At 41.4% G+C, this 19702-nt stretch overlaps 1 long non-coding RNA gene across 1 annotated transcript; it reads left to right on the forward strand.

Moving 5' to 3' along the window:
- Positions 1-11157: 11157 nt before the first annotated feature.
- On the forward strand, positions 11158-19467 carry LOC128627015 (uncharacterized). The gene is made up of 4 exons (XR_008391106.1): positions 11158-11239; positions 13374-13485; positions 15411-15637; positions 19304-19467. It is a non-coding gene; the product is annotated as an uncharacterized LOC128627015 (long non-coding RNA).
- Positions 19468-19702: the final 235 nt, after the last annotated feature.

Below are 19702 nucleotides of genomic sequence, written 5' to 3' on the forward strand. Positions count from 1 at the left end.
GTAATTATTGAGATCTTTTGCTCACAACATTTTTTGAAATGTTATTGTGCCATACAGTATGGTTAACAATAGGTACAACATTGTATAGTGGATCTCTAGAACTTATTCATCTTGCTTAACAGAATCTTTATGACCATTGATTAGTAACTTCCCATCTCCCCTCCCTCAAACCTTTGGAAACCATCATTCCATTCTGACTCTATGAATTTGACTATTTCAGATACTTTCTGTAAGTGGAGTCATGCAATATTTGTTTTTCTGTGACTGTGTTATTTCACTTAGCATAATGTCTACAAGGTTCATCCATGTTGTTGCATATCATAGAACTTCCTTCTTTTTTAGGAGTGCAGAGTATTCCATTCTATGTATATACCACATTTTCTTCATTCATTCATCTGTCTGTGAACAGTAGTTTTTTTCTACATCTTGGCTGTTGGGAATACTGGTGCAATGACTATGGTGTTACTAATACACCTTTGAGCTCCTGATTTCAATTCTTTAAGATACATACACAAAAACGGGGTGCTATACCATTTATATAGGGTCCTACAGAAGTAATGCCTGCTGAGTGTGGTTGGAAGGGAATAATGTGGGTGTAAAAATTTATAGTTTTAATTTGAACACTTCACCTAAGATGTCATATGGTGTCCTTGAGTGTGATATTATGTTATAGAATTGCGAGCTTATGATTTTGTAATAAAAGATTTTGTACTGAAAAGGGGCATTATTTGTGCCAGACTCTGTAGTTCTATTTTAAATTTTTAAAGGAAACTTTATATTGTTTTTCATGGCAGCTACACCATTTACATTCCCACCAATAGCGTGCAAGTGTTCCAGTTTCTCCACTTTGTCACTGATACTTGTTGCCTATAATTGGATTGTTTTCTTATTGTTTTGTGAACTTTTAAAAACATATTTTGGATACAATCTTTGATCCAATATGTGATTTTCCAATATTTTATCTTTTTATTCTCTTAACAGTGTCTTCTGCAGCATATACTCTCTTAACTTGCTTTTTTGCCCACCCAATAATATATCATGAACACCTTTGCATAGTATTCTTCTATAACATCTCTTTTTAATGGTTTTAAAGTTATTCCATTATATGAATGTTCTATATGATGTATTGTTGTTGGACATTTAAACAGCTTCCTGCCTTTCATTCTTACAAAAAATAAAAGAGAAAACAGTGTTGGATATCCTTGTACTAACCATTCTCTTAATAGTTTCTTAGAACACGTCTTGAAGTTAAACTTGCTATCCAAAGGTATCAACCTTTTAAAGACCTTCACTGGGAAGGTCTTTAAAATTCTCTCTTCTCTTGATCTCCCAAACTTATAAAGCATATTATTTACTCTTTAGATCAGGGTCAGAGGTAGAACACTTCTTATGCATTTGTCAAAAAAGTACACTTTGATGTAATGATAACTAGTATGTTAAACATACACAGGCCCGAGACATCAGAAGTACTTAGCCTTGCTTGAGAGCTTCTTCCTAGCCTTTCCAAAAGTAACATCCTCTCATTTGTTTTAGTTTATGTTCTAAACCTTAATTCAGGCCTCATGTCCTCCAGGAAACCTGCCTACTCCTCCTCCCATCTCCGTGATGCCTTGGAGTGAAGGCATTTAATGAGGCGATTTGGATGGTGCGTGTCTAGTCACTTAGACTGTGGAATAATTTGAGGTCTCTGGGGGGCTGAAATGACCATCTGATGATAACATTGCTTTCTTTCCTTTCTCAGGCTGCATTAATATCTCTTCACTGCATTCCCTTGGCACTCCATCTTAACACGCACATCTTAATGTTTTCATCTTTCTGAGATTTTGAGTGTCTTAACCTGAACTGCCTAAAAAGCTTAATTTTGTATTTTAGGAACACAGTGGATAGAAACAAATGTTTTTGACAATTCCATACATTCCCTAAGCGATGTTACAAAGCAGATGTGGGCACTCTTCTCCTGGAGTAAAAAAAAAAAATCACTGAGATTTCTGCTTTGTTTTTAGACATCCAGTGCAATCTATAAACTTCTACTTAGAGGCAGCGTGGACTCAGACTTTGCGTAGCAGACTGAGGAGGCTGGAGCAGGAGCTGGATTCACTGGCCTGGGTCTTATTTTAGCTTTTTAGGTTTGCTTTTGTGTTGCCAGACGCTGCTGGTAACCTTTGGCCTACAGTAGTTTTGAGAAGTATGGAGGCTATTAGTCAAAGGGACAGTCTTCCTGAGAATGTGCTGTGACACATTTAACTCAGAGTCACGTCAGTTGAAACAGATCTTGTACTTTAACAAGTACCCTGAATCTTGGGAGAATAAACTAGTCACGGCTTTTCAGGCCTTTTAGGGAAAACTACTTCTGTGCTGCATGCTCTTGGCGTTTGATAATGCTTAGCAATGTGTGGTGCCAAGAATATAATCAGCCAGAACAATATGTTCAGCATGTAGGAAATACAGCTGGATCTAGCTGAATACAGCTAGATCCAGCTGAAATCTAGCAAATGTATAAGACAGAACTGACTCTGAGGCCAAAGGAATTCTCTCTGCACCCTTTGCCCTCTAAGTCATGCTGAAGTGGAGGTCCTAACCCCTCACTCCAGCCCCGCAAGATTAGGCATATATGCTAATTGAGGGGCATTTAGATGAATTTCACTTGTATATCTCTGGCATCTTTCACTAGATTATAGACTTGTTAGGGTAGAAGCTCATGTCTGAATTGATGTGTTAATGCTGCTACTCCACAGGTAATACTTCAAACTCTAACAAATTGCTGGTAGACACGGCAAATGCTGTGACCACACAAATGTTATCAACTTGAGGATTAAAACTGATCTAATCTTTAGATTTACAGTCCTCTGTTTCCTTCCTCCTCCCTTACCCACTTTTTTTCTCAAGTGTATGTGGCCACAGGAACATGATTCCAAAGCTTGGACTCAATACTTTGATGTAGGACTTTTTGGACATCACTCCAATACAAGTAACAAGAATATACCAGTGTTATATAATTTTTAAATGGATAAGAGATAATATTCTAGGCCACGTATTATTGCAAGTCTCAAGAGTTGTCACTTAAGAGCATGTTTTCATGTTCTTTTGTCTTTACGTATCCTGTCTGAGACCCTCGAGCTCCTGTATCAAGGGAATGTGGAAAAGGAGGGTCAGAAAGAGTGCACAGGGCCTTCCTGCAAAGGCGCTGCCCCCATCTCCATCTCCATCTTTCACTCCTGTTATTAGTGGGGACAGGGAGGAAATCAGTCAAAGGTGGAATTAATTTGCACTGTTTGCAAAACTCCTGTTCCTTCCCAGCCACTTTATACGTGCATCATCTTATTTAATTCTATGACAATTTAGCAAGTGGATATCACTATTCCCATTTCACAGACTGGAAAAACCAAAGGGCTAGGAGAGTAAGTAACTTGTTCATAGTCATAGAGTTACAGCCAACATTGGAGCGCTGTGCAGTCTGAGCGTAGAGAGCCCATTCGGTTGTTCCTTACCTATGTCATGCTGAGTCCTCTTGCCTGCATTTTGGGTGAACTGCTGTCAGGTAAGCAGGGAATCACGATAATGGGCACAGGCCATAATCACAGGTAAGTGTTAAGGAGGAAACCAACTTGTGAGAGCTGACTTTGTAAAAACCTACGAAGCCAAGGCAATCACAGCTCTGAAGACAGGGCCCAGGTAGGACCCAGGCAGATTCAGGCAGATCAGAGGAGGTTAGAGATAGTCCCTACCTGGCAGTTACTGTTTGGACAGCACATACCCACTCTCTGAGTTCAATAAATAAGCAAAGTTTTTTTTCTAAACAGGGACTTTGGTTTTATTTCATTTTTTCACATAATATTTGATAATTTCTAGTATATGTCCTGGCAAAGCAAGCACTAATATTGGATAATTTCTTACTGATAGTTTTTAAAGTATTTTTTATTATATTATTACAGTTTTCCCAATTTCCCCCCATCATTCCCCCTCCACCCTCTCCCCCCCAACCCTCCAGCATCCCCCACCCCACTTAGTTCATGTCCATGGGTTGTACATATAAGTTCTTTGAGTCCTCTGCTTCCTACACCATTTTAATTTTTCCCTGTCTATTTTAGGCCTACTAATTACGCTGCTTCTTCCCTGTACCTTCTCCCCGCAATTCCTCCTTCCCCCTCCCCCTCCCACTGAAATCCCTCCGTGTGATGTCCATTTCTCTGATTCTGCTTCTGTTTTGGTTGTTTACTTAGTTTTTGTTTTCATTGTCTTTCTTTTCTTTTTGGGTCATTTGTTGAGTGTTGTGAGTTTGTTGTCATTTTACCGTTCATATTTCTTATCTTCTTTTTCTTAGATAAGTCCCTTTAACATTTCATATAACAATGGCTTGGTAATGATGAACTCCTTTAACTTGACCTTATCTGGGAAGTACTTTATCTGCCCTTTTATTCCAAATGAAAGCTTTGCTGGTTAGAGTGAGTGACCTTGGATGTGGGGACTTCAAATACTTCTTTCCAGCCCTTCTTGCCTCTAAGGTTTCTTTTGAGAAATCAGCTGACAGCCTCATGGGCCCTCCTTTGTGGGCAACTCTCTCCTTTCCTCTTGCTTCTTTTAGGATTCTCTTGAATAAGTAAACTTGAATTCCACACAGGCTTTCCCTACTGCAGCTGAGGCAAACCAATAGGCTTTGGGGATCCAGGCTTCTCACCGGCAGGAAAGAACATTTTAGGAATTAAAAAGAAGGTGAGGAGGAGAGGAAAGCAAGAGGAATCTACGTGCAAGGAAGTTGATGCTTTTTAGACAAAAGAGGGTTCAAAGGAAACATACGCAGCCTGCAAAAGAGAAGTGAGAAATGACTAATACTTTTTTTTAAGTATCGACCTTAAATTTTACAGTGGTAGGGCTAAGTATCTTATTTTGAAATTACTATCTCTTTTATAGCTTGTTCATGCCACTTTTTCTTTCATATTTGTCTGGCAATACCACAGTAGTTACTGTCATTGGAAAAACATGGTACAAAAGAAGGTGGCAGGGGTGGGGGGGTGAGGCAAGAGCAGGAATTGGGGAAATACAGAGGAAATAAGGAAACATAAGGCAATGTATCATCTCCTCCAAACTGCAAAAATAGTTCCCTTCAGGGTAACAAGACCCATTCAATAGAATATTAAGATTTTGTCTTACTGCTCTCAATCCTAAATCTATTGTTTTCTGGGTTTTGTATATATTTGTAGGGAAACGAAGTCCCAGTTAAATCTCTGTTACTCTCGCACTAGGGCAAAAATTGTGGGTGTGGCAAAGAGTTTTATTCAGAATAGATTTTATTCCTTGACATTGTCTTTCTTTAAGGTCTCTTTTCCAAAGTAGCACTATGCTCTTTAGACCAAGGCACTGCATCATCCTTTAATTCATTTTCCAACATGTATGGGCATTTTCAATGCCTCAGAGGTTAAAGATGTAAAAGCAAACATACTCCATGCCCTCAAGGAGCTCATGGTTACTACACAAGAGAGACAACTGAACAAATAATCATTATTTAAAAGTTCCATGGGCAAAGGCTGTACAAAGTGTGATAGCATATTTAGCATAAGTTTCTTCCAACTGGAGAACATTTTTTTATGTTTTCTGTTAGAAAGCAAATTTCCCTTGTTAAGAAAAAATAAGTTGGCATCATTCAGTTATTAACTCAAATTATTTAGTGTCTAGTTGTCGTTACCCTTGAAAGGCTTTCATGCTTCATTACTGGAAGCTCCTGACATACAGCCAAGCCCAATATCATACAGTCCTAGGGGAAATATTATATTTTTCTGGGTTCGCAATTGAGAAAACTCCATATTTAGAATCTTTGGCATTTTCACTGCATAACAATTTGGGGAAATCACATCAGGCACATATATAGAAGGTGTCCCATGGTAAGTATGAGAAGTTGCCTTGGTTTCACATAAAAATCAGTCCTGGCTTATCAGATGTCAGAAAGAATCAGGAAAAGCAAAAGTTATCATATCTCTTTTGCGTTATTAAACATCCCTCTGGAATTACATGAGCTCTTGAGGAGCAAGAAAACTTTGTCTCACACTTAGTCCCATGGTGATAGTAGATGTTCTTTATCTCTGACTTTTTTCCTAAGCTTTTCTGGAATGTTTCTCGCTTGTGCTTAGGGGAGTAAGGTTCAGTGGAAACCATGAGTCCAAGGGCCCTCTCCTCCTTTCAGCTTGCCTGACTACTTCATGCCAAGCCTCTGAGCCAGTTTCTTTGCCACTCACATGAATCCTCCCTGCCCAGGCTTCCTTGAGATTTGGTGAAGCTTCACCGAACCATGGGACCTGTGAGCTTGCTAGAAAGGGGCTCACTAGGACTTTGTGTGGCCTCCCCCAGACCACATCAGTTATTTGCTTCTGTCCACTGATGTGCGGGAGCCCAGTTCATTGGTAAATGAAAAGGGAAGAGTTGGGTTGGAGGCACAGTCTGGGAGCAGAGAGGAGTGGAGGCTGGCGAGCAGGGCATAGCATCTGCTGTCTTTATGACATCTGAAACTGAGGTGGTACCTGGGCAGTGAGGCTATCTGGGTACCCAAAGCTGATGCACCTCTTTAATTAGATATGCGGAAATGTAGGACAGCGTGGAGGTCAGAAACACGGGCAGGGCTTCAACAGGCCACAGGCGGCGCTGCTCTGGGAAGAAGTGGGAAACAGCTGCGTGGGAGCCACGGTTGTCTCAAGGAGCCTCTCAGTCTCCCAATGCCTGGCTACCTTAAAGGTGACCCTTAGAGGTGACTGGCTACCTTAAGGGTGACCCTGGTCACACTGGTACTTTCCAGGTGGGCTCCTTGGGGAGGGAACCCTGAGGAGCCTCTGTGGTGAGTGGACAAGTGGGGCTGAAACGCAAGGGAAACTGGGTGGCTACAGCTGTAATTGATAGACTGGTTTATGGGCCCACCCAAAGCCCTTTGGGGGGCTGCGAGGAAGAACTATGGTCACTCGGAAAGTTCTTTAGTTTTTCTTATTGGAATTTATGTATATCCTCCCAATTTTAAGTGTCAACTCAACAAAATTTTAAACATTATGTTGGCTGAATAAAGTGTGTCTGCAGGTAAAATGTGGTCTGTGAAACATCCGTTTGTTACCTTTCCATAACTCACTGGAACTTCCTAGAGTGTCCAGTTCTTTGCTGTCTTCATTACTCAGAGGTACCCTGGATGCACCCCAAAATTATGTGTCAGACCATGTGGCAGGGACTGCTAGCTGACTCCCCGTATCTAGGCTTCCTTTCTCTCTTTGTATCAAAACCAGTATAGTACATATGTTGGCAATGGCCCCAGCTAAGCTACTAAGTTTTCTGACCTCCCTTATTGTCAAGGGTAGGCAGCTGGCTATGTACTGGCCAATGAAATATAAGAAAAGTGTCCAGAGGGACTTCTGAGAAGGCCCTCTCTTACCAGGTTGCTGATTCAGCTGGAGAGAGGTGAAGAATTCCTATCAAAAATATTTCTCCTTCCTGGGCTTTGACTGTAGACAATGTGGCAGAAACTTGCTTGCCTCATTAAGATACCTTCAGCACAGAAGCCATGTAGCAGGGTGGCGGAACAGGAGAGAAGTCTATCTTTAATGAACCAGATTCTGTCCTTGTCTCTAAACTTCTGTTACTTAAGAGAAAAGCATCATGCTAAACTGTCTTCCTAAGGTTTCTACTGTATGCAGTGACCTGATTCACACACAGCATTATTTACATGTTTATGCATATAAAAATTAAATAATAAAAACTGCATGTAGAGAGAATTCAAGACATCAATGTAAAAGGTGCTGCCTGCCAGTATATGATTAATTGTCAGAAACAAAATGGGCAGGCCTAAAGCGCATGAGAAATTGTGCCTTTGGTGGAGGTGGTGCAGAGCGCGCCTTTTTTAACTTTAGCAGTGAGAATAGGGACTTACGTGTGTAAGGGAAGGGGATGATATGAATAAAGGTGTGAGTCCAGCAACAAGAGAGGGCAGGCCAAGGTTTGTGAAACAGCAAGCAGACGCTGTTGGTTTGAGGGGATTTTCTGAGTTGGAAAGTCATGGGAGGGACAGCCAGTAAAATTCTTGGGAAGCTCCAACATAAAGCCACAGCTTTTCCTTACTCGGTGCGAGACTGTTTCGGGGATATCCAGCATGCTCTTTCTCCCTTTTGTGTCCTCAGATTGTGACATTGTGGTCTTTTCCTGATTTATTCTCACCAATGCTCATGCCCAGCCCCATTCCTGAAGTGGCCCTTGCCCAGAATGGCACTCAAAGTGTGGCACTGGGAATGGCACCCCTGGGAAGGGGCTTCTTGGTTTGGAACAAGAACAGACCAGCTTCTCTGTTACATTATCAATAGGCTTCTTGATAACACCCACCACTTGTTCAGACTTTTTCGCTAAACACAGGTCACACCCAAGACTCATAATGGAGAAGATTGTGGTGTCGCCAAAGAAATGGAGGTACAGACAACGGCCCCTGTTCAGCCCGTGGCTCACAAGCACCCTGTGAAGGCTCTGGGCCTCCCTGGTCCACGGGCTCTTGGCCCCATCGCATAGCCCGCTCTGCACCCTGTAAACGGACCCAGGTTGTGAGTTGGCCTGAAGCCCTCCCAGGACAAGTCTTTAAATTCGTATGGTAAGTCCCTTGGCTGTGGACTTGGAAACTGGTTCTGTTTCTCATATTTCTTACTTTCTGCAGCTGCTTTAGCAAAAGGCAAAAATTGGGTGGGGCTTCATTGATATTCTCAGCAGCTTTTACAAACCAAGAATTCAAAAATGGGTCTTAGTCAATCACCTTTTGTTAACGGAGTGGAAATGCAGGCAAATATGAGCAGTGGAGTTTGCATTTGCAACCGGCCTCCCCTCGTCTGTTCACTTCTCCACCGGCTGCTCCCTCGTCGGGTGGTTCAGCTTCATGTGCCACACCGACAGGCGGTCCAGTCATGCAGCTAATTACAGTCATTCCCAAGCTCGATGTGACAGGTCCTCCAGACTCATAAGTTAGAAATCTCTTACAAATGGCATTCCTTCTCTGTTCTCCTTCTGTTTTTTTAACATGTTGATTTATTTTCACTGTTCATAACCAAAAAAAAAAAAAAAACGCCCATAAAAATAGTGATGGAAGTGCCCAGTTCCCTGGCTTGAATGCACTTCAGGTTTTCTGAGCCAGTGAGACAACAGCCAGGAAAAAACAAAAAAGCAACCACCTTGCCCTGGCCTTTCGTGGCATGGATATGTGAGGAAAACTGGACGCAAGACAGCGATCTCTCGGTTACAGATGGATGAGTCACTCCAGGGCTGGACTGAGACAGACCCGAGTCACCTGGAAAACACACAAAAAAAACCAGCCTGGCCGAAATCCAGACGCTAGAGGGACAGAACAAAAGATTTCCCAGGGAAGAGGAGGCAGTAATCAAAACTCTGACAGCAGCCAGCCCCAGTGAAAAATGACTGTGAAGAATTCCCAGCAAGGATATTTGAAACCCCAGTTCTTATCTTTCCCTGCTTCCCCCTTCTCTCAGCTGGGGTCCTGCCGCCCAGCTCTTCCCTCCATTCTTATCCTGTGGAGGAGGCGGGGGGATGTCCACTTAGGTCAAAGCCCGTCCCTCCCTCAGAGAGCAGGGATTAGGTTACTGCTCCCAGCTGATGGAAAAACAGCAGCTTCAAAGGCGCCAGGTTCTCTCAAATAGATCCACGCCCAGCAATAATAATTCTTAAATTGATCCTACCAAGGAGAGCATCTGAAAAAAATGAAATGATTTTTAAAAAGGCACAATATAAAGTTCTGGAAAAAAGGGGGGCATCATGAGCAGCCTGGAGGAATGCCTTACAAGATTTTGAAGAAAATAATTGGATACATTTCATGAATTCATAGTCACAATAACCGTATCCTCAGACCTTTCTTTTCACAGCCATGCAATGGCCGCTTTTTCAAACACTAATCTCCTGTTACTCATTCTGTTTCTTCTGGGATTCATTACAGGGAAGAAGAGCGTACTTTTCTGGTTGTTGTTGTGGTTGTCAGATGAAGTACCTCATCAGCAAAATGAAAAATTTGCCTAGATTTATTGCAGAGATAAAGAAACACCTACATTTTAAAATGTGACAGTTGTCAAGGCAAAAAGAAATCAGTTATTTTCATGAGACTGTACATTAAACATTCATCAAAATATTTTAAGATGTAACTAGGTGTACAGGGACATAGCAGAACAGAAAATTAAAAAGTATTCTTTCCAATGCTATAGCATTACTACAGCGTCTATACTAAGAGGAAGCATAATGTAACCTTACTTTTTAAACAGAGTAGATAAATAAAGCACATTCATGAAGTTTCTAACCCCCTGCTCTAACCCTGAATTGATAACCTGCAGCGACTCCTTCTCCCTCAATGGAGAACACGAACATAGATTCTTGGAAATGCTTTTTTTTAAAAATATTTTATTTATTTTTCGAGAGAGGGGAAGGGAAGGAGAAAGAGTGGGAGAGAAATATCAATGTATGGTTGCCTCTTATGCGTCCCCCGCTGGGAACTGGCCCGCAACCCAGGCATGTGCCCTGACTGGGAATCGAACCGTGATACTCTGGTTCACAGGCCCGCACTCAATCCACTGAGCTACGCCAGCCAGGGCTGGAAATGCTTTAGTGGATGGACGTGTAACATCTGATGAGCTCAATTATGCTGCCATAACAAGCAATCCCCAAATCTTAGAGATTAAAAACAACAGAGATTATTTTTTGCTCATGCTACATATCCATCAAGGGTCAATGGGGCCACTTGGTTCCCTGTGGTCTGATTGGAGCCCAGGCTAGTGCCAGGCAGGAGCCAGGCAAGAGAAGTGAGGGAACTGTGCACTGGCTCATCATCTCCTTTGTAGAAGCCAGAGGTGACACAGAGCAGTTTCGGTCACATCTCACAGGCCAGTGCACCTGGCTGAGCCTAACCGCAGGGCGGGCAGGGAAGTGCCGGCCAACATGTGCTGCAGCCCAGAAGTATTTCACAGAATTGACAACACTGATATTTGATTTAATGACAATCACAGATTTTCATTTGTTGTTTTTTTATCCTGTGTTTTTATTTCCTTTTAAAACATGCTTTCAGGTGTTGGCCTCTCTACAGATGCTAACTGGAATGCATCTTCGAAAGTATCTTTTTCTTCCTTCTGGAATCCCAGGCATGTTGCTATCTGTGGATATCTCCTGGACCAATAACACAAGGAATTTACACTCAATTGCAAGGCAGGATGCGGAAAGACAGATGGAAATTTTACATTTCCAGGTAACCGTTTTTCTTGGGAGAAAGCCTCTTCCAAAAGTTAAATGATCTCAGTCTTTCTCATGCTTCTTTCTCTTTTCTTTCTTTCTTTTTTTTAATATAAGAGAGTTTTTCTATATGATAAGTATTACGGTGAAAAGGATTCTGTGGAAAATGAAGTGCTCCACCTTTCTTTTCTATTTCTTTCCGGTAACCATCTTTATCTCCCAGATCTTGTCCCATTGTCTGTGTTTTACTGACAAAATCAGGACTCTGTCTGGACTCTGGAATGCGGCCTCCAAGGTTTTCCACAAATCATTTCTGCTGTATTTTCCAGATCAATCATATGCTATCATACGAGGGCCAGTCTTAGAGGTCAACAGGCAGAAGAAAGAATCTACAAAAATTTCAAACTAGAAAGTAATTGGATTAATACTTCCTTGGGAAAATAAAATAGAAAATAAAGACTACAGTCCTCTTTGTATTCAGACGCTACCAGAGGTTTAAGAGAACACATCAAGGAATAGAATTCACATGACCTTCTAATTTCTACTATTTCTTATGTAATATATTATGAGAAGAAAAAGAAAAATTTAGGTTTTTTATCAGGCCGGTTGATAAATGTATTTGATGCATGAGTTAATGGTAAATCACAATATAATGTTTGCATCAACAAGCTTTTTAATAATTTGTATTGTAAAAGTGGTATATGTTCATTGTGGAAATTTAAGAAGATAATGAAAAGTATGCAAAAATAATCAGTCATAACACACTAGCCTCTAGAAACAATAATTGTAAACATAATTGCAAAAATAATTTATCCTTCCAGCATTTTCCCTATGTCTACACTGTTTGCACAATTGAAACTCTACTATAGAGAGTATAACTTAATTCGTCCACAAATTCAGACATACTTGAAATAGTAACTTTGTCATTTTTCTAAGGTATGAACTAATTCTCTGTGAAGTTCTCACTTTGCCTGGGTACCAAAATTTAATCTCAATCAATTTGAGACAAATCTGGGGGTGTATCTAAGTTGACAGTGGTCAGGGGGAGTGTCCTATCAAGGTGTGGTGGGGGTGGGGCACTTGATCCCCAAGTGACATCTACATATATGTCTGCTAAGAAGTTTCACTCTGAGTTTTCTCTCTTCGTGTTCTGTGCTTCTGTTTAGAAAACAAAATCTCAGGACGCACCAAAGTCTAGCTCTGATCAACTCCCAATTTCTCTCTCTCTTAAATCCTGTGGTAGTTTTTTCTTTCTTTCTTTTTTTATACTAGAATAAGCTGATTATTTACCTGTTGCCTCTCAGCTCCAAATTCACCAATTTTACACTCTTCCTGCCAAAGTGGGACTGGGATTCTGGAAACTGTATTTCCCAGACTTCTTTGCCAGCTGCCTTTCTGCTAATTCTGCCAACTGGCAGCAGCAGAGGAAGATGGAAGGCCGGAGTTAGGAAGAAGTGGCTTCCCTCATGTTTATTGCCCATCCTGTCAATGTTCCCTACTGGCCATTCATCCCACCAGCGGCAGCTGGCTCGGACCTCAGCCCCAGCCTCTTTCAGCACTTCAGAACTGGCTCTTCCTCAGAACAGCCAACAGCAGCTGGATGGTACCCACCCTCCTGGAGCCCCCTCTCTTCAAACTGTGCAGTACTGGCCACTCCCTGTGGTTATCGCCTCCAGATTGGCATCTCAGAGCCCTCTTTGGCTGACTTTGCCCTCCATGGCCCCTGAAGAGCCCCACTGGAAGTTAATGAAGTTAACTTCCGTCAGTGTGTGGTTGACTCTTGCACACCCCCTACTGGTGACCTGGCCTGCAACCCAGGCATGTGCCCTAGACTAGGAATCCAACTGGCGACCCTTTGGTTCTCAGGACAGCACTCAGTTCACTGAACCACACAAGACAAGGTTAAACACAGTACTTTTGAATAAAACCTTTTTTCTTCTATTTCCATGAACATCCTGTATTCCCTTCCTCTGCCGAACCCTGCCTAAATTGCAGATTCATTAAGCAACATAAATATAATTATTGTTTTCAGCCATTAAGTTTTGGATTAAAATCTTATGCCCCTATATTATCTCATACTGATCCTGTATTGTGTGTGTATACTTATAATAGATAACGTCCAGTATTGTTTTATGTCTTGATTTTCTAAGGTTAGAATCTTCATTAACATGACTTCAAATTCGACTTCAGAAACTTCTGGAAAGCATTTGATATATTCAATACACATAGAACTGAAAAAATCAGCAGCTCTCTTTTCCAAGGGTACGTACTTGTGTCAACTTTACTGTTAAAATTCAAGTTACACTTTTTTCTTGTCCTGAATTATCAAGCAGTTGAACTCTTTTTTTCCCATTAAAATTGATTTCAGTATTCAGGCTTATATAGGCTGTATGGGATTCAGTTCCGTGGCTGCTTGAACCAGAAGAAACTCAAGATGGATGCTCTGTGTTAAGACTATGCGGCCATATGTGTATTTATGGAGCTGAAAAACAACTCTGAAATTTTATGTGCCCTTGAAAGGATAAAATCTTCAGAGAGGAGCATGTCCTTGCCTTCATAAATAGTAAACCAAGAGCTTGTAATAACAATAATAAGTATTCCTTAGTCAAAGACAACTACAAGTTTGTAATTGATTTTGACCATTATTCCACATTGAATAACTGCAGGGTACGACAAAGCCAGAATGATGATGTAGACAAATAGGCAAAGACAATTTGTCATCAATTTGTATGGCATATATTACCCTCCAAATGGCTGCAGACCAAGACAGGATTTTAGGTATTATAAGGCTGAACTACAACAAAAAGAGATAGGGTTGATGGAGAAGACAAGTGAGAATAAAGTTAATTTAAAAATGTTACAGTTGGTCTGAAATATGGCACCAGAATGAATATAGAGTAAAAGTTCAAAAAGAAGAGTACTTTCCATATAATGAGCAAGTGTAACTATAAATGAAAATAACTTAAAAATTCTATAAACAAGCATATAAATTTAATTCATTTTATAAGAGGAAAATTAACGCCATTGCCCTATGGACTAATTTCTTGAGACAATTTAAAAGGATAATATACTAAAGTGATGGCTTAATTGCACAAGAATTCTGCTTCGTTCATTGGAAGTCCCCTTGAAGAAGTGAGTTTGAGAACTGGGGAATTCCATCATTAGTTAGAGGGAATCTCTAGTTACTATTGGAGATGGGTTCAGTGTAGGGTGACTAATGATCAGAAGGATTCCTGGGTTTTCTGACACCCATGTGAAAATAGTGCGTATGGGGTTAGAACCAGGGTAGAATGAGTTTCCTATGTCAGGGAGACCTGCTGCAGAGCTGATTCCCAGGGGGATGCTCAGACAAGCCCCACCCTTAGCTGGCTCACAATTGCTGCAGGCTCTAGAGGCAGAAGGAAAGGCCTTCACTGGTCACCCTACCTGTGCCAGGAGGTTTGGGGCAATCTTATCAAATAGATGCCATCGTAAACAGCATTACAAGCTACCTTTAGAAGTAGAAACCCTTTTTCTTGAGCTAACAAAAGGGAAACTGTATCCTTGGCATTAGGGTGAGAAAAATGTTTTTTCTTTTTTTTATTAACTTATGCAATAAAGTATACAAGTCCTAAGTGCACAGCTCAGTGAATTTTCATGTATGTCGAAGTCCATGAAACTAAGACCCAGATTGAGGTTGGGAAAGTTTCCTGTTCCTCTGGAGGTCCCCTTGTGCCTCTTCCCAGTCAGTGCTCCCAAAGGTAACCATTATTCTGACCTCCATTATTGTAGATGAACTATACTTGGGTTTTTTTTTTTAAGAGAAAGGGCATTTGAAATACTTAATAAATATTAGCTATTCCTAAGTACCATATTTCTCAGACTATAAGACATACCCCCCCCCCAAATTGGGGGAGAAAATGGGGTATGTCTTATAGTCTGAATGTAGCTTACCTGGCTTCTGTGTGTGTGTGTGGGGGGGGATGGCGGCAGTGAAGCAGGGTCACAGGTTATTAAATATTTTACCACATTTTTTGCTTCAAAATTTTTTTATTTTCTTCCTCTAAAACCTAGGTGTGTCTTATAGTCCTGAAAATATGGTACTTGTAGTTTCTCATCTCCCAGAGAGATCACAGATATATTTCTTTTACCTCCACTAATTTATACATTTGTTCAAAGTATGATCTAGTAATAACTTTGTCCTCCAGGCATTGAGAATACAATATTGGACAAGAAACAATCATCGTCTGCCTTCCAGAGAGATTATGGTATGTCAGGGAATACACGAAGTAAGCAGGAGAACAATCAGCACACTTACTCTCCAGTGTGATAAGCGCTACAAAAGGAGGAAGTGCTGGAAGAAGGAGGCTGAGTGTCAACTTGAGGATCAGAGGTGGCTCTGGAAACAGGTGGCGTCTAGACTGAGACTGGAAGAGTGAGTAAGAGCAAATCAGACAGAGATGGGGAAACACAGATGCCGAGGGGAGATCAGGAGCAAATGCTCAGAAGCAAAAGACAGATTTGACTGTCTGGGGAACTGAAAAATAGAACATTTCCTATAACTAGACAAGTGCACTGGGGTCAGATCCAGTGGGAGTTTGCAGATAATGTTTCAGAGTTTGTACTTGGCTTCAAAGGTAAGGAAGCATTTTTAGCAAGAAACTGCCATCATCAGATTGGTATTTGTTTCCAAGTACTTCATATACAAAGGAATAACAGTATGGAAAGAGAAAGAGTTTGAGAAACAGCTTTCTTTGTTTTGATGGTTTTGTGAAGGGTGAAAAATCCGACATAGCACTTCCCCCACCAGACACAATTCTTAAGACACTTTTTTATTTGAGCACAAGAAGCAACAAAATACGCATAAGGAAATAGGCTGTGTCTATAGAACATAAGGATGATATGTGTACTTCTGCATATGATGATAACATTTGGATGATATGCTATTTCTTTACACCTTAGTAGAAAGCCATTGATGGTAGGAACAAATTAAATGAGGTGCCGGACATTCACAGCCACAAATGGAGGGTTCACTTCAATGTCAGTATGGAAAGACTTCTCCACCACACCTGGAATTCTCTATCTTATATGTTAAATTTCATTTAAATAAATAAATAAATAAACAAATATATATATATTTGATGTCTGTATTTCTGTGATAATTATGATCAGCCTGAAAATTTCAGGAAAAAAGTCTCAAATTCATCTTCACTGATCTCTAATTTCTCAGTCCCCTTCTTTGAAACCCATATTTAACGTTCTGACTAATTCTTTCAAACACCTGCCCAGTTCACTTGGAGCTTGAATTATCACATGGATGTCCAAGTTGATTTGATTAACTGGATAATCACCAAAGTCCCACTCTGCTCTGTCATGTGGACACAATTTAAAGGGATACATGCCTTGCTCTCTTGGTTATGATAAGTGGAAATGCATGGCTTCCATTGTATCACTTTTATTTTTCTCTTTCTTACTTGAAAGCCTTTTCTTTTATATTTATTTATTTTATTTATTTTTTATTGATTATGCCATTACAGTTGTTCTATTGCCCCCTTCATTCCCCTCCACCCTACCTCCCTGTCCCCATTACCCCCCTTTAGTTTATGACCATGTGTCTCAAGTTCTTTAGATTTTATATTTCCCATACTATTCTTGCCCCCCATCTATTTTCTATCTACTGTCTATGCTACTTGTTTTCTGTACCTTCTGCCCCCTTCTCCTCCTCCCACTCCCCTATTGCTAACCCTCCTTGAGATCTTCATTTCTATGTTTCCACTCCTGATCTAGCTGTCCTTTTAGTTTGCTTTTGTTTTAGGTGTGGTTGTTAATAACTGTGAGTTTGCTGTCCTTTCACTGTTCATGTTTTTTTAACTTCTTTTTCTTAGATAAGTCCCTTTAACATTTTATATAATAAGGGCTTGGTGATGATGAACTCCTTGAATTTGATCTTATCTGAGAAGCACTTTATCTGTCCTTCCATTCTAAATGAAAGTTTTGCTGGATAGAGCAATCTTGGTTGTAGGTCTTTGGTTTTCATGACTTGGAATACCTCTTTCCAGCCCCTTCTTGCCTGTAAGGTCTCTTTTGAGAAATCTGCTGACAGTCTGATGGGAACTCCTTTGTAGGTGACTGTCCCCTTAGCTCTTGCTGCTTCTAGGATTCTTGCCTTCATTTTAATCTTGGCTAATATAATGATGATGTGCCCTGGTGTGTTCCTTCTTGGGTCCAACTTCTTTGGGACTCTCTGAGCTTCCTGGATTTCCTGGAAGTCTATTTCCTTTGCCAGATTGGGAAAATTCTCCTTTATTATTTGTTCAAATAAGTTTTCCACTGGTAGCTGTTCCTTTCCCCCTTCTGGTACTCCTATAATTCGGATGTTGGAGCATTTAAAGATGTCCTGGAGGTTCCTAAGACTCTCCTCATTTTTTTGAATTCTTGCTTCTTGACTCTTTTCTGTTTGGCCATTATTTGCTTTCTTCTGGCCCACTCCATTGATCTGAATCCCAGTTTCCTTTTCATCACTATTGGTTTCCTGTGCAATTCCATTCATTTCAATTAGTTTTGCCTTCATATGTTTGTCTAATTTGTGGCTATAATCAACCAGTTCTGCGAGGGTCCTGATCACCAGTGTTTTAAACTGTGCATCTGAGAGTTTTGCTATTTCTTCATCGCTTAGATCTATAGGCTCTGGGGCTTTGAGATCTTCTTGAGCCATTTTTGGTCTGTTCGTGCCCTTTAAGTGTGAGGAGTGGAGCCCTGGACTCCCAGGTCGCTGGGTTGTGACGCTATATGTGGGGGCGTGGTCAGAGCGGGGAAATGGCGGCACCCTCTGCTGTTTCAAGCCTCTGGGTGAGGAGCAGAGCCTTAGGTGGTTCACCAGGGCCGGGTCACTCAGAGTCGCTGGGTTATGACGCTGTATGTGGAGGTGGGGTCAGAGCAGGGAAATGGTGGTGCCCTCCGCTGCCGCTTGCCGCGGGACCCTCTGGGTCCCGGTCCAATCGCCCACGCTGGGTCCCGGTCCAATCGCCCACTCCCTAGCTTGTCTATCTGCGCACAAATGTGCAACCACAGTCAACCCGCAGCCCTGCTCCCTCGCTGTTTCCCCACTGTCGCTCGCTCGATCACTTGCTCAGTCTTTCACTAGGTCCAAGCCTGTGCCTGGATTCCGCACGCCTGAGTATGTCTGACCAAGTTTTCCTGTGCAACCCCGCTCCACTAGCTGCTGGTTTGGCCCCTTACCGGTCAGGCTGAAGAATTTGTTGTTAACAGACTTCCGAAAAGTTCAATTTTCTGTGTTCTGTCTGTGTTTTCTATTGCTAATATTTAGTTGTCTCTAAACTTGGTTGTGTGAGAAGGCATCGCGTCTCCACCTATGCCTCCATCTTGGCGGAAGTCTGAAAACCTTTTCTTAATTGAGCCTTTTTTACATGTTGCTTCATACTACAAATGGTACAAGATTTCTTTATAGAAATACTGTTATTCAGACTTTTGTCATAAGTGAAATATTTGTACAATACTGGTGTGCCTGTAAAACAGTTTTATTCATTACCATGCTGAGAAATTGTGAAACTGTTGGTAGGTAAGATAGCATTAGAGGAGTCCTTGCTGTGGGAACAGATTCCATTATGATTCCAACCTAATGTCATTTTTCACACACTTCAGTGATGTATATTCCTTGCTCCCTAACTAGATCATAAACTCTTGGGGAACAAGTGTTATGGGCTGAATTGTGTCCCCCCATCCAAATTCCTATACTGAGGTCCTAACCCACAGCACCTCAAAATGTGGCCTCATTTGGAAATAGGGTCATTGCAGATGTAGTTAAGATGAGGTCATACTAGGTCAGGGAGGGCCTCTAATTCAATATAACAGCTACCCTTAAAAAAGGGAGAAATTTGGCCCTGGGTGGTATGGCTCAGTTGGTTGGAACATTGTCCCATAAACTGAAAGGTCACAGTTTGTTTCCTGATTAGGGCATATGCTTAGGTTGTGAGTTTGGTCCTCAGTCGGTCTCTGTATGAGAAGCAACCAATCGATGTTTTGATCTTACATCTATGTTTCCCTCTCTCTCCTTCCCTTCCTCTCTCTCTCTGAAATCAAGAAGCATGCCCTCAGGTGAAGATTAAGAAAAAAGGAGAAATTTGAACATAGATGTGTGTTCTGGGAGGACCTCGTGTGGAGTTATGCTGCCACAAGCCAAAGAACTACCAGAGGCTGGGAGAGGCTTGGAACAGATTTCTTCTCAGCACCTTCGGAGGGAGCATGGCCCTGCTGAAACCTTGATCTCAGACTTCTGGCTTCTAGAACTGTGAGGTAATTAATTTCTGTTGTTCTGAGCTCTCTAGTTTGTGGTACTTTCTTATGGCAGCGCTAGCAAACTAACACAACAAGGCTGATGGCTTGCTCAATTTTGCGTGCCTCACAGGGACTTAGGAATGTTGGTTAAACTGAAGTTGCAGTCATAGACTCCAGCAGATCGGAAGCTAAAGCCAGCTAAGGC

Source organism: Artibeus jamaicensis, unplaced genomic scaffold (genome assembly GCF_021234435.1).
Source record: "Artibeus jamaicensis isolate MK-2021 breed Jamaican fruit bat unplaced genomic scaffold, CSHL_Jam_final contig_1015, whole genome shotgun sequence".
Taxonomy (NCBI): Eukaryota; Metazoa; Chordata; class Mammalia; order Chiroptera; family Phyllostomidae; genus Artibeus; species Artibeus jamaicensis.